Raw genomic sequence first — 16,339 nt, 5'->3', positions numbered from 1 at the left:
ATGTACTCACTCTCTTGCCCATGTAATTGTAACCCCTCTGTACCATATTTTCACAATAAAAAAAACAAAAAAACAAAAAAAAATCCTAAATATTTTACCTCCATATCTTTTTGTATTTTTTCAGGTACTATTATTACTACAAAATCTTTAAATATAGAGGGTAAACACTGTAACACCATTTCTAATTCTGTCACATTTGGTCCTGCAAATAAAATATCATCCATATAATGAAAAATATAAATGTGAGGCCATTTTTGTTTAACAGGTTTTAAGGCCTTATCAACATATATCTGACACATAGTTGGAGAATTCATCATTCCTTGGGGCAACACCTTCCATTGGAAGTGCTGATGAGGGGTTTGATGATTTATTTGTCATAAAGAAAAGGCAAATCTTTTATAATCTTTTACATGTACAGGAATGGTAAAAAAGCAATGTTGTAAATCTATTACTACTATTGGCCAACTTTTACGAAGCATGGCAGGCGACAGTATACCAGGTTGAAAAGCCCCCGTAGGGTACATGGATGCTTTACCTCCTTGTAAATCAGTCCGCAATCTTCATTTCCCTGACTTCTTTTTAATAACAAATATTGTAAAATTCCATGGTGACATAGACGGCTCAATATGTCCTTTGGTTAACTGTTCTTCAACTAATTGATGAGTTGCTTCTAATTTTTCTTTAGATAAAGGACATTGTTGAATCCAAAGTAGTTACTCAGATTTCCATAATATCTCAATGGGCTCCATCTAAAAATGTTAAAATTGAATATGAGCTCCCCATTGTTCCAGTACATCTCTACCAATTATGTTAACTGGAACTTCCATAATATAATGTTTAAGGACAGCTGTCTGTCCGTCTTCTGATATTATAGTACCATACGACACTGAGAGCTAGAAAAGAGCAGCGAGAGAGCGCCTCTGGGCCTGGGCTAGGCCTTTATCTAGGGTATGGGCAGAGAAAGTTGTGGCCACATCAAATTCAGATGTGACCTCAGTGGATGCAGATGTGACCTCTTTCAGGTGTCCCAGTTGCCTATGTAACGCAGGGACTGGGTGGAGACTTTGCTGCAAGGAGGGTGGAGTCTTTCGCCATCCTGGAGCAGACCTTACATTCCAGGCTTTTAATAATCATAAAATAGGGTGTGGATTATTTCTGGCTACTTCCTGCTGACAAGAGGGGGTCGACAATAGGGGTAAAAGGCTGGAATTTGGTCCCCTCCCAGAGAAGGCAGTGAGCAGCAGTGGTCCCTTGGTGGCGTGAGTCCTTAGATGAAGTCTGGAGAAGTCTCATGAGCGTTGAGGGGCTGGAAAAAAATACTAGAGAGCAAATAAATGGCAAGAGGAAGGACTTGGGGCTGAGAATGTTGTAGAAATGTCCCTAGCTACTTCTGATATCTGGTGACTAGGTAGAGAAGTCAGGTGACAAAGGCAAGAATATAAATTCCTGTTCAGTTAATACATATTGAGGTATAGACATTGGATGGGCAGGCTTCTTCCTTCCACTGACCTCCTGGCTCTGGTTAATTTTGAAAGGGCAGGCACAAAGTAGCTGATGTGTCATCTCCTCTTACTCCTCTCCATGTTCCCTTGTTCCCCAGACTGGCTGTGTCTAACTGCTCATTGCTGTGATGGCTTGTCCCAGTTGGTATTCAAGGAGGTTGGAACTCAAGGGCTGGGCATGGTCCCTCAGCACTTCTTCTCAAGGCTAGTACTCTACCACTTGGAGTTACAATAGCACTTCCAGTGTTTGGCTGCTTAGAGATAAGAGTCTTGAGCCATGCTTGCAGCCGGGCTCTTTGCAGGTTAGTTGGGAGATGGAGTCTTAGGGATTTTTCAGCCCGGGCTGTCTTTAAACTGCAATCTTTGCCACAAAAGCCCTTTATTATTTCCAATTAAAGCAACAAGGAGATCAAGTAGAATAAGTACAGCTTACCTGGTTCTTATCAAGAATTGACAGACAAATATTCTGAAATGACAAAACTCATTAGATGTGATGAGAATTTCAGCACACATATGCCTAGTATTTTAGAACCATGTAGTCAGTAGAATACACATCACAAAACAAAAAGGCTTATCAAGAATTGCCAACAAATATTCTGAAATGACAAAACTCATTATATGTGATGAGAATTTTAGCACAGATATGCCCAGTATTTTAAAAACATATAGTCAGTAGAATATACAACACAAAACAAAAAAGGCAAAACAAAAAACCTAAAATTTTGAAAACAATGTTTAGACATCTTTGCTAACAAAGCACATCACATGGTTGGGCCTCATTTACCAGGGCCTGTGAAAAAAGCAAATTGCTAGCAAGGCATCTTAGAATAGCTGAATGGAGTAGTAAGTTTGGTGGAAGGTTAAGGGCCAGATGGGGCCAAAACCTTAAGCCACCATGTGGCCAAGATGGCAAACTCAAGATGGCGAATTTCTGAAAAAAACAAAATGCAAAGACACCCTGAACAAATAGACCAAGACTACAATTGGCTAGCCTTTGAGAGAGAACCTAGAGGGGGTCCGTGGGACCCAGCCTGCATCTCACTCTTCAGGGCACAAGCCAAAATGTAAAAAAAGAAAGGGAGAGATAGGGAAAGTTGGACATGAATGGCAGAGAGAGAGCAAAGAGAGCCTGAAAATAAACAGAATTCTGACCATTTACCATTGCAGTAGCCAAAACTGTCTACATCTGAGAATGGCATAAAAATGAGGCGCTCTAGCTTTCCAGGGAGTGCAGGAGACATTTCAATGGGGTTTCACGGCTCAGGCGTGATTCCCAGCACCCCATTAAATGAGTAGGAGAGTCAGTCTGGTGAGTGAAGGAGAGCTGACGAGGCAAAGCGTCTTGAATCCCCCCAGAGCCCTCTAGAGAGAGCAACAGAGAACCATAGAGTAGCTTCACTCACCAGAGTAGAGAAGTGGTGTGGATGTGGATGTGAAGGCCAGCAATGGTATCAATGCACTGTGTCTTCAGCAGACAGATGGGTTGGCAAAAAGCCATCAGAACTGTGGGTATTCCTCAGAGCAAAAAGGGAAAAACAAACAGAAAAAGTAAAAAGAGGGAAAAAAACAGAGAAATCCCAGCTATTATGACTTTAAGCCCTTTATCCGAGTCATGCCACCATTTATATTAGGTTTTTAATAAAAGGTAGCTGAGTAAGAACAGCACCACGCACGTGGTATTCAGGTAAGGGGTAGATTTATTCAGTAGACCTGCTGGGACCAGGCAAGGTTGGCACTCCACGTGGTTCGGAAAGGCCTAGGAAAGAGAGAGCTGGGAAAGAGAGAGGTAAGAAAGAGAAGAGAGAGAGCTAGAAAAGAACACTGGGAAAGCAGAGAGAGAACAGAGAGGAAGAAAAGAACAGTGAGAACAGAGAGAGAGAGCAGAGAGCTAGAAAAAAACAGTGAGAGAGCTAGAAAAGAGCAGCGGGAGAGTGCCTCTGGGCCTGGGCTAGGCCTTATCTAGGGTATGGGCAGAGGAGGTGTGGCCACATCAAATTCAGATGTGACCTCAGTGGATGCAGATGTGACCTCTTTCAGATGTCCCAGTTGCCTAGGTAATGCAGGTACTGGGTGGAGACTTTGCTGCAAGGAGGGTGGAGTTAGCTCGCCATCCTGGAGCTGACCTTACAAGGACCATACACCATCACTACCTTCTTCAGTTTACCAATATCATCAACAGCAGCACCTTCATATCTGACTGGTTGAGATATACCATTCATAGGGGGTGGTCGAATTACAGGATAAGGAAAAAATAGGCATTTCATCATCAAACTCATGGTCTGAGCCCTCTGTTTTGTGAGGGAATGATGCTGTAAAAATTGCATCGGCCAGTGAAGGAGCCGAAGGCTGCTTTACTTTCACATTTTCAGGTTCTCCTTTCACTCTGCTAATTTCCAACTCCATATGTTGTAATTTTGATAAAATCAATTCCATTTGCTCAGACATTTTATTTACACTTTCAGTTTGTTCCTTTTCAGCCTTTTTTACCTCTTGTTTTTTCTCTGTTAATTGCAATGCATCCTTATCTATTGTGTCCATAACCTCAGATTCCAATTGTAAACCTACAATAGAAGGGGTGGCCTCTTTCTTTAAGTCTGCTATTAATCTTTCCTTATTCAAAGCTTCAAAAAGGGTATGTAAAATAGCCCAAGTGGACCAAAATCTAATAGGAATCTTTTCCCCTTCTTGAACAGCTCTTTCTACATTATTCTTTACTCGTTTCCAATTATCAACATCTAATGTTCCTTCATCGGGGAACCAAGGACTCCATTCCCTAACTACATTAATACACATTTCTATGTCAGAAGAAGAAATATTTAGACCATAAGCACCAAGTAAATGTTTAAGCATATGTAAGTACGGAGTAGATTTAACTTTTCCCATCACCCTGTAATTAAAGGTACTTACCTGAATATCCCTTCCTGAATTCAACAATGAAGGGTCCCTGTTTGGGTGCCACTTGTATCATCTAGTGCCTTGGGGTCCCTGGGTAAGGGTAAAGAAATCACCAGGACACAGGGGATGCAGAGTGCATACAACAATTGCCACTCCATGGTATGCTTTATTGTTAGTGGGTATTTAAAGACAGGCAAGCATGATCGTGGCCAAGATTTGGTCAGAAGACATTGACACAAAAATTTCAACAGATACATTTTTACTTGACCTATGAGACAATGCCTTGGTATATTATTATTTTTTGGGGGTCCGATCGTGGGGCCTTAACTCTGGGCCTGGGCGCTTTCCCTCAGCTCTTCAGCTCAAGGCTAGCGATCTACCACTTGAGCCACAACTCCACTTCCGGCTTTTTTCTTTTTGCTTATGCGGTGCTGAGGAATCGAACTCAGGGCCTCATGCATGGAAGGCAAGCGCTCTACCAGTGAGCCACCTTCCCAGCCCTGTCTTGGTATATTATTATCTAAACTATTTTAAAGCAAGCTCAAACTACTTGTCCAATCTCAGGAAAATGTTTGACCAGCTGTTCAACTATGCTTAAGCAAGCAGAAAAGCTACTTCCTCAGCTCCCAGGAGTCTGTGATGTGTTTTGAGATAGGGAGAGAGAACATTTTCCCTCTCTAGCCCTGCATACCAAGAACTTTCCTATTACTCAAACACAGTCCTCAGATAATCCTGAGGCCGGAACCTGCATCATTCTGCCCCTTCAACCTAGACCCTGAGTCTTCACAGGCTTTTAACTGTAATCGTACAATCGTAGCATCCTTATGATCTATGATATTTAAAAAGTATAAATATAAATAATATTTCCAAGAGTACCAGTGGAGGAAAAATGATGCAACCCAGTTTATAGTGGTGTTCTTTCCAGAACACGGAGGGCATCACATTAGCAGAGGTGCAGTGTATTTTCACAATGGAGATAAGCTATTCTTGATGTGAATTAAGGGAATTTTGAGGTGCACCCTACAAGTTGGAAACTGGTGGTCTAGGATGACTTTATGGCATAAATCTTGTGATCGATGGTCAAGAAATAAAAGCTTAATCTGACAAACAACTGCTTACTCTTGAAGAATTAATTATAACATGCTTCATAGTTTTATCCTTTATCAGAATGTGGCTCTTTTTCTGTTCACTTCTCAGTCTGTAACACCCCATTGGAAAATGCACCTATTGCAGAATTACATAACATGCAAACAGGTATATTTTGAATCTCTCAGGAATGGAATGTTCAGAATTTGAAAATGAGTAGTTATTAGTCATAGGAATTTTGAAGAACACATACATTCTGTCCTCTTAACAACTTATTAACTTTTAAAAGTTATGAGTTTCCATAGAATTAAACTGTTTTCTCTTTTAGTATAAGAAAGTACTAAATTTATTCTATTTTCAAAATATTGGCAAGTATATTGTGAAAAACTTTTCTAGTTGGATATCATTCAAGTTGATGACCCTCTGATAAAGAAGAGGTAATTAATTCAAATTAGATGCTAAATAATACTGATTTTTAAAAAGTTACTACATAAAGAATAATATTTACTATACCAAAACAGTGAAATTTTATTTCATCAGCTTATTTTTTAAATTTAATTTTAATGTGAAAGTGATGTGCACTGGGGTTATAGCCATTGGAAGGTACTGAATACATAACTTTTCAAACTTGTTATCCCCTCTCTCATTTTTCTCACAGTTTTTCCTTCATCACAATACCCCTCAGACGTTGTAATGTACATTTCCAACTTATTGTCTTGTGAGAATTGCTATTGCATTGGTTTGCTCTTTGTCCTTTGCCTCACCGTTTTTTTTTTGTTCCTGTTCCCTTAACTAATTAAGGTAAATGTGTACAAAATACACAGGGTACCAAAATCAAACACAGCAGAGGATAAACCTTAGGGGAAAATCTCAAAGAAAATAGAAATCACATAGTTCATCAAAAACAACAACTGCAAATAAATATTTCTTTTTCCATATCTTGGAGTTCATTTTGCTCAGCATCAGCTTATATGGTCATATATATGCATAACAAAGGCACTGGAAAATAGTAGTTTCATGGATACTATATCATGAAAACAACATGTTAACTCTTTTTGTTGGTAAGGGCGGGACTATGGTTGGTGAATTCACGATTCTGATAAAGGAATTTCAAAAGAGCTTTAAAATTTATGACAGGTAAATTTTAATTGTTCAAACTTTTTAACAACTTAGCCTATTAAGAACATTTAAAATTGTCTGGGAAAATACGCTTTCATGCAAAGAAATCCGTGTAGACTTAGTTGAGAGGGAGCAATGTGGGTGAATATGGCTCATTTTCACAGTAAACAAACAAGCCTCACAAACATTGCTGTAAATCCTGTAGGTTCTCTTGAGAATTGTCCTTACCCAGGAAATATACTCTCACTGGGTGAAACAAGGTTGCAATGGAATTTAAATTCAAAGTTCTTTTAAAAAAAGACATCAAAATTTGTGAATTGACATTTAATTACTAAACAGTAATTCTCTGAAAAAGAAGGGAAGATGTAATTCAAAATCACTTACTTTAATAAAAGTATGAGAAAAGAGTAGTGAAGGTAGTGAAGAAAGATGAGAGAACCCATACAGGACTGTTTTATCTCCAGTGGTGTAATGGGATCTTGACCTTGTTTCTTCCATTCTATCTTCACAAGCTATAAAGTGTAGCTCAGGACTGGAGTAACCAGTTCAGATAAAGAATACTCAAAGAGTGGGGGCTGGGAAAGTGGCTCAGGGGTAGAACGCTTGCCTTGCATGCCTGAGTCCCTGGGTTCGATTCCTCAGCATCACATAAGCAAAAAGAAAAAAGCCAGAAGTGGAGTTGTGGCTCAAGTGGTAGATCGCTAGCCTTGAGCTGAAGAGCTGAGGGACAGCGTCCAGGCCCAGAGTTCAGGCCCCACGACCGGACCCCCCCCAAAAAAGAGAATACTCACAGAAGAAAATATTTGCAATTGATGTAGGTGATTTATAACCTTTGACAATCTATTCAAATCTGTTCAAGATTCTCCCCTACACCAAACTGCCCTCTTTGGACAGCTTTGTTTGTTTTCCCATGACTGCCCTTCATTAACTGATTAAAATTTTGTGAGCTCATATACATACTCTCTAAGCATTGCTGTTTGGTTGTGATTTTTGTGTGTTTTTGTTTGTAGTTGTGTTTTTAACTGAATTTCAAAAGGTTGTGCATTTGTGTTACAATTAAATATGTCCACCTAATTGTCCAATGCTCCTGGATCAGAGTCACTCCTCCTATCATTCTCAACCAACCCTTTCTCCAAGATTTATTGCAGGTTTTGGACTTCCTTTATTACATGTGTACATTGAGTATTCTAGCTGTACTTGCCCCTTGTTCCATTTTTCATTCATTTTATGTCTTTACTATTATTCCTTTCTGGTTTCAACTTCCTGATAGTCGTTCTGTTAAACTGTCTGTTAATACATTCCAAGGAGTTTCAATCCCACATATACTTGAAATGATGTCAGCTTATATTTCCATAATTCATTCATCTGCAATAACAATTTGCAAGACTGGAGACGTGAAGCTCCAAGACATGATTTTATTCTCATCGTTTTGGAAGATTAATCTTTAGTCAACAAGAAAGTTTAAACATCACTTAGAATTTATAGCTAACTACCAGTTTTTATAAATGGCTTTGTACAATGGTGTGTGATTATTTTATTTTACATGGGATGATATTTTCTACTACCTATAAATTTTGGAAAAATAAGAAAACTAAAATTTACTACTGTAGAGGAATATGATAGCAATAGAAGACAGATTTTATGTTTGTCACATCTCTGATCAGTACTCATATTCAAGACTTAAAGTCATATTTCTTACTATGTTAGACAGATAGGGAAAATATATGATAAGGCAACACATGATAAGGCAACTATTAGTGACTTTTTAAAATGTACCTTCTTATATGATGAAATTTACTTTATTAGCTAATATTTGGGTTTGAATTATGGGAGGCTGATGTATTTAACACATTTCTGGAAGGCACCTACTGAACAACGCAAATGGTGCGAGATACTATTTCTACACTTTAATGAATGGTTGAACTTAGTGCTGGGTAAACAAATCAACTCTATTGTAACTTGATTCCTACACTTGAAAAACTTAATGTCACTATCATCTACTTGTCAAGTGTTATTTTGGTGAATATGATTATAAAAAGTTTATTTGAAAAGGAATATACTTTCAAGAGATTAAATGTATGTTATCATTGGTTTGAGAATGACAACATTTTTAGACTACAGAACCAAGTTTTACTGAAGTACCAGTGTTTTGAAGTACTAAGGGTCTTCTCAATTAATGGTTTTCGAAATTATATTTGAACTCCAAGTCAAGATTTCCTAGCCTTGGTAGAACAATTATGGATCTAACATTCAGGAATTATTTTTCGGCCTACTTATGCTGGACTGAAATCTTACATTCATCATTAGGAGAGTGGTATTAAAAATAATCTTGTGACATTTGTGATTTTGTTTACTCATATGGGCTGGTCATCTGTAAATTGAAAGTTTGAACTACAGTACTTTCTGTCATATTTTGTGATCTCATCTTTCATTTTAAGTTGCCTTACATTTCACAATTGCTTACTGCTAATTCCTGCAAGGAATTGGGGCACTGAAATATTATAGGAAATGAGAAAATGAGATGGGTCTTCAATTACATTCTCTTAGCATGTTGCATGGGCCAAGGTGAGAAGTCTTGCCCATGTTATCTGATGATGCAGGTAACTGGGACCTGATATCCTCATACCCATGGGTACTGCAGAAGAATAATAGCTTTTAGGCATCATATCAGCAAAAATTTTGGTATAATCAGTAAGAACGCTTCAGAAATATGGAAAAAAAACCACTCTGGGACTAGCAAGTTAACACAAGAAACACATCAGCAGTGTAAAATCTCTTCTAGATTAGAGGAAAACAATACTGCTTTTTTTTTTACTATGTGAATTCAGAAGACCAAGAACACTTAGAAGGTATCACAAGTTTATACCGAAGACATTGCATTGATACTTTTTATATTCTAATATATATTCTAAACCTAATTATTTATGTTCCAATCTATTTATGGGAATAATTTTAAATTTATTTGTCAAATTACCAATGAATTCTAGTAAGATTCACTGTGTGAAATTTAAGATCAGCACATATAAATATAAAATATATATGTATATATAATAGAAGAAATTGTTATGCAATGTTCCGTTGTGGTTAGGGCATCAAAGGCAACTCTGTTTTAAAGTATTATTCCATTATCTCTACCTCAGTTTTTGGTAGAGTTAGACCTAAAACTTTACCATTTGTAAATTTACAGCCTGGAGGCAAGAGGAAACACTTTGATTAAAACATTACCAATTTAAGGCCTAATATCGAGGAAAAACATATGGACTTCTCCAGGAGTTATGGAAATATTTGGTGATAGAAAGTCAGTAGTGCAAGTTCCTGCCTGGTTGGATGGTAGACAGGCCAGGATATTAGGTAAACATGAATATGAACATTTTTTTACCTTCTTGGCTTTAGCTAGTTTTGAAATGATAGGAATAATAAACAATTATATTTTGATAAAATACCTTCTATTCTGAAGAATTAAGTCTGAAGTGTTCATATCTCTATGAACCCTTGTAACTAAGATTAGTTTTGTTCCAGTAAGACAATCTATGCTGTCAGGTAAGATATTCTGGTTGGTCTGTTCCTACATGGAAGAAGGGTGAAGGGACAGAAGACATTTGTACCACTGAGACCTCATTTAGAAAATTTTAAGCTGCAGAAGTTTAGAAGTAGCTCTTAAGCAAGGCTTACTTTGAATCCATTAGCTCCACAAAGCTAACTCAGTTAATAAATAAGTACTTGAAAAGCCATTACCTTTGAACTTAGCTAAAAAGGCTTCAAAATATGATCAAATTTAAAATGAAAACGACAAAATAGTCATTGACAAAAAATTGCAAATATGAGCAATCGACCAAACAATATAAGTTTTTTCCACTATACATAGAAATTTAGAGAAATAAGATCAATAGCATTTTTAGTAACAATAAAGGTTCCTTGTTACAAATAGGCAACCAAGGATGTATGCCTGTATAAAGATTACATCGTTAACTACTTAAATTTAGAGGATACTCCATGCTTCAGCAGCAGGTCTACACAAAATACAACAATACAGACATTAACATGGCACTTGTACAAGGATGACATGAAAATTTGTGAATTATTCCATATTTTTCATTCTTCAAATGCAATGAAAAACAGTTATTAAAAAGTTGATTACAAAAATACAAGTGTAACAAAACCTGTAATTCATAGAATTAAAGGTTAGTTTGACATCAGTGTATTAAACATTCACCTTCGAATGGCCCTTACATAGCATAACCTTTACAATACTTGAAATTAGATAACATTATCTTTTTATCCCAAAGAAATAAAATAATATAAAGACTTAGGAAAAAGGAATCTTAAACTTTTCCTATATGGAATGTAATCTGAAAGGACACATTTATTAATGAACCTATATATTATAAAACAATGTAGACTTCAAAGTATTATATCTAGAAGACAATGAAATAGATTATGGACTTTATACAAACATAGATACTTTTTTCAGACAATCACCAGGAATATCTTTAATTTCTATACTATTCTTTTCAACAGATAAGATAAAATTAAAAAAATCACAAACTCTGCAGAAATCAATATAGATGCATACAAACAACTCTTGAATACATTTTGTCATCAAAGTCAGGCAATTCACGTGGAAGAATAACATGGAATCCATAAATTTTTAAATTAAGATCTTGCTGTTATTTTGTATTATGAAAATATTTTGTAGGGACAGAAAGGATGGACTGGCACTTTTGAAATTTAAGAAACTTAACCAAACCATGACTACATAGGAGAACAATTTGTACAGCCTTCCACAACTTCAAAGAGTTAGTGATACATAATTATGCTTTTGGCAATATCAAATGCAGTTTCTTCCAAGTTGTATTTCAGTCTGGTTTGAAATCATGTTTAAACAGAAGGAGATACAGCGTATCTTTGCTATTTCTATCCCAAGAAACAATATTTAAGGAGGTCAAGAGGCCTTTAGTTTGGGGATTGGTATCTGCATCATGATGAAGTAAGAAAGAATCCATTCTGGTATTATTCCACATGTACGCACTGTGCAGGGGTGCCAAGCCATTCAGAATTCTTGCATGAACATCTGCCTTGAGCTACCAACTCATGGACAAAGTCAAAATGTCCACTCTAGGATTCCCGATGATGAGGGGTATACTTACCTCATTTCTATACATATGAGTGGCCTTTTTGGAAAGTAGTCTCAGCACTATAGTAAGCCGATTAATTTCAGCATCTCAAAGAAGAAATTTGCATGGATTATTCTCCATTATTTTCTTGCAATTGATACCTTCCTCACGTTTTCATCTTGTTCCTTGTCTTCATCAGAATTGCCTAACCAGAGACTTTGAGTACCAGTGGGAATGAGGTGTCCATGTATTTCCCCAATAGTTCACGTAGGATGAAATGGTCAGAAAAATCCGGTGAATTTTCTGCATGTTTTTTCACCATGATTTATTTTCTCTTTTTCCATTTTTACTATTTTAAATTATGGTAACTGGGGAGTACTGAATTGATAGAGAGCAGATGAAAGATTTTCCTCCGTATTAAAATGCACAGACTGAAAATGAGGGACAGTGGTGTCTTCATATGCAGCTTATTCTAGGAAGGAGAAAATAGGAAACAAAGCCTACTATGTAAATGATTTGGGAAATACAAAGATATAGTGTAAGAGAAATTACTATTCAATATATGAGCTTTAACAGCTTTCTAATAGATCCATTATTTATTGGTAACCAACGTTAGAAAAAAAAATGTATAATGCAGTAGTAAAATAGAAGTCCTTTGTATGACTACCTAAATTCTTGTTTTTTTTAAACACTTGTTTCCATCTAAAAAATTAGGCCTGGGCTGGGAAGGTGGGTCAGTGGTAGAGCACTTGCCTTGCATGCCAGAGGCCCTGGGTTCGATTCCTCAGCACCACATAAGCAAAAAGAAAAAAGCCGGAAGTGGCGCTGTGGCTCAAGTGGTAGAGCGCTAGCCTTGAGCTGAAGAGCTGAGGGACAATGCTCAGGCCAGAGTTCAGGCCCCACGACCGGACCAAAAAAAAAAAAAAAGTAGGCCTATCTATTCTCTTCAGGTGATTTTGATGATTGAAGATGCTTAATGAGAAGTCAAAATATATTAGTAGTCTTTTGATATCAATTAAATTTCATTGTTTCTTCTTGGAGAATATAATGATCAAAGCAATAGTTCAGAATCAGCAAACAATAGTGCAGCATCATGCTTCCAGTGCAAGTGGATCTCCAGTAAGTAATCCTGTGTACCATTTTCCACAAAGTTTTGTCACAGATACAATCTGCCTGCCTTCTCTAGCTGCTTTCCTAGCCTGGACCTTTTCTTTCATTGTGCAGGAAAAGTGTGATTCAACTGATTTCAGTCAGATCTGTTCCAAGAATTATCAAGGATTTAGATTCTTTTTTAAAAAATTAGTTGTGGGGCCTGAACTCTGGGCTTGGGCACCGTCCTTGAGCTCTTCAAATCAAGGCAAGTGCTCTACCACTTGAGCCACAGAACAACTTCTGTGGTTCTGTTTATGTGTGCTGATTTGTTAAATGGTAGAGCAGAAAGTGAAATGATGCAACCAAAAGTATAAAAGCAAAATAAATTAGGATAATTATGGAGCAACCATATTGTCTCTGAGAATCATGAAAGAGAGAGAGAGAGAGAGAGAGAGAGAGAGAGAGAGAGAGAGAGAGAGAGAGAGAGAGAGAGAGAGAGAGAGAGAGAGAGAGAGAGAGAGAGAGAGAGAGAGAGAGAGAATGTGCAATCACCTAGCTAGCCAAAAAATCCATGCTTCTGATCCATTTACAAAGCAAACAATTTTATTTTTTATTTGTTAAAAGAGATGGAAATAGAATTTATATATTAACTGGAAATTAGTAAATACATTTTTAGTAGCCTACATAAAGAGATATAGCTCTGACCAAATTACAAACAAGAATCTTAATCCTTGGGCTGGGAAAGTGGCTCAGTGGTAGAGTGCTTTTCTTGCCGCTTACTACAGTGCTGAGACTATTTTCCAAAAAGGACACTCCTATGAATACTAGGGATGAGGATGAGTATACCCCTCTTCATCGGGAAGCCTAGAGTGGACACTTAGACATTGTCCATGAGTTGGTAGCTCAAGGCAGATATTCACGCAATTACTGTGAATGTCTGGACATCCCTGCACAGTGCTTACATGTGAAACATTGCAACAGTACAGACACACACACACACACACACACACACACACACACACACACAAACACACACACACATCATCATCATCATCATCATCATCAGATTTCTTCTTAAGTATTTTTTGTGTATGGTCTTAAGAAGAAATTTACATTACTAACTTGAATTTCTGACAGAACAATATAATCACTATACATCTTGCTTCTATACTCTCAATATTAAATTGCTATCTAAGTATGTGCAATAGATAAGTATAGGAAAAAGTAGGAGCCACACTGGTGGCTCATGTCTTTATTCCTAGCTAATCAGAAAGACAAAATCTGATGATTGTGGTTTGAAACCAGAGCAAGAAAAAAAGTCCATTAGATTCTGGTTTGAAAGTAACAAGCAAAAGCTAGAAATGGAGCTGTGGTACAAGCAATAAAATGCTAGACTTGAGAAAACTAAAACAAAATCATAACAAATTCTGGGACAGAGCTAGGCCCTGAGTTCAAGCTCTAGTATTAGTATTTAACTAATGAAGGAATGAATTAGTTAAAGAATTACCTAAAATAAATTAAGTGGTCACAAGTGGAGGGGCAGATGAAATGTAACTACCATGGTGACTGAATTATGTATTATTTTGTAATAAGGCAAATTATCATTTGTCCTAATCACTAATATTTTATTTGAACTTTTTTGTACAATAAACCCTGAATTTGGCATGCATGTATATGTGTGTGAACGTGTGCACACATATGTGTTTATGTGTGTCTGTGTCTGTGTGTGTGTGTGTGTGCTGTTGCAATGTTGCTTGCCAATATGAACAGGGTGAGGCTGAAAAGAACTGTGTTGCAATGTTGTTTTATTTGTCAGTGTTCTGTCCTGTCATTTCAGTGGCACCACCCTTCTGTACATTTTATTTGTTAATAACATCATCATAATCAAAGCATTTACAACATAAGTTAGATAAAAGCGATCATTTTCAGTTCTTAATATATGTTAGGTAAAAAGATACACATATAATCAGGTAGTAATTTATTGCTGTAAGATGACTGTCAGTACAAAATATGTATTTGAAATCTTAAATTGGTTATATTTTTAATAAATATTCATGGAGTGATTTTGACCGACTTGAAGAAATAGGTATTGCTCTCTGGTTTTTTCTGTGAAAGTCAAGGTGGATAAACACTTTCCAAATTTCTGTTGAAAATAACTTTCTTTGTAATATCATATCTATTCACACTATGATAATAAACCCCGTATTTTTAAGGTTTGAATATCGCATCATAGTGACTGAAAATCAGTATTGTGGCTATGCTTGTTAGATACATATTTAAAAAAAAAAACAAAAACACGTGTCATCTCCAGATTGTGGATGCATTTGAAGTTGTTTTGTACATACAAATACAAATGTTCCTTCATTAATAGTTCTTTTGTGGGAGTAACGATCACAACTTTAACAAATAAGGCTTTTCAATTATCTTTTCCAATATAAATAACATCCCAGAGCGAGTCTTCCAATTTTGAAAACCATTTAAATATTTTAGTAATATTTTAGTTCATTAACTATACAGCTAAAGATATTTCTGAAATAAATATTGTTAAGATCTGAAAATGTAAGTGTGTATATAGGCTCTTTTATGGATCATTTTATGAAAAGCCAGTTTTTATGAAACTAAAAGAAATAGAATAAAAGAATGTAAGTGAATTGGGTAACCTAATTATTAGTATAATTTTGCTTTCTATTAGCACAGTCCTTTGAATGTAGATGATGCAGTTAAATTATTTTTGTGTCACTGTGCTTCAGTTATTTTTAGAATCTTTGTAGTTATAAGAGTGAATTTGTAGTATAAATAAATGTCTTTTAATATGGTTAGGATTAATCTTGTGTTTTGTGTTCTACTACCATGAAAATGAGTTATTTTCAAGTGTTAATAGTTTATAATTGAATCTTCAGTATCATAAGAAATTTTGAAAAACATTGGTAGTATTGATGTCTATATTTTGAGGGGGAGGTGTACGGTAGTGGGGCCTGAACTCTGGGCACTATCCCTCAGCTCTTAAGCTCCACTCTAGCGCTCTACCACTTGAGCCACAGCGTCACTTCCACTTTTTTCTTTATGCTTGTGTGCTGCTAAGGAATCGAACCCAGGGCTTCATGCATCCAAGGCAAGCACTCTACCACTAAGCCACCTTCCCATCCCTTCATGTCTTTTTAAACCAATAGTATTCACAAGTTGGAGAGTCTTTAATTCATACTTAGGTCTTGGTGTCTATGATTTTTTATCCTCTCATTCCTAACATTAATGATAGGTCAGAGTGCATTTTTGAGTATAGGAAAGGTAAAATATTTATCTGGGATCAAAGGTGATTTTTATATCAGTCTTGCTTTAATAGCATTTTGAAGTAGTACCTTTCTCTCAAAATGTTGGGTATAAAAAGCAATCAAAATACTTGAATGGTAAACAACTTAGTTGAGCTACAGAATGTTTCCATCAGGAATTGGGGAGGTCATTCTTTCAGTAAGACAGTGTTAAACAGAAATAGGGTCCCCAGGCAATGCAGTGATGAGTGAAGGGATAAAATAT

The 16,339-nt window shown here is 36.5% G+C and overlaps 1 pseudogene; it reads left to right on the top strand.

The window, feature by feature from the left end:
* Window positions 1-10,595: 10,595 nt before the first annotated feature.
* Window positions 10,596-10,695, top strand: LOC138837162 (U6 spliceosomal RNA; annotated as a pseudogene).
* The last annotated feature ends 5,644 nt before the right edge of the window (window positions 10,696-16,339 follow it).

Source organism: Dipodomys merriami, unplaced genomic scaffold, assembly GCF_024711535.1.
Source record: "Dipodomys merriami isolate MVZ:Mamm:240054 unplaced genomic scaffold, mDipMer1.0.p SCAF_264, whole genome shotgun sequence".
Lineage (NCBI taxonomy): Eukaryota > Metazoa > Chordata > Mammalia > Rodentia > Heteromyidae > Dipodomys > Dipodomys merriami.
The sequence above is the reverse complement of the archived record's forward strand: the minus strand, read 5'-3'. Positions and strand labels throughout refer to the sequence as shown.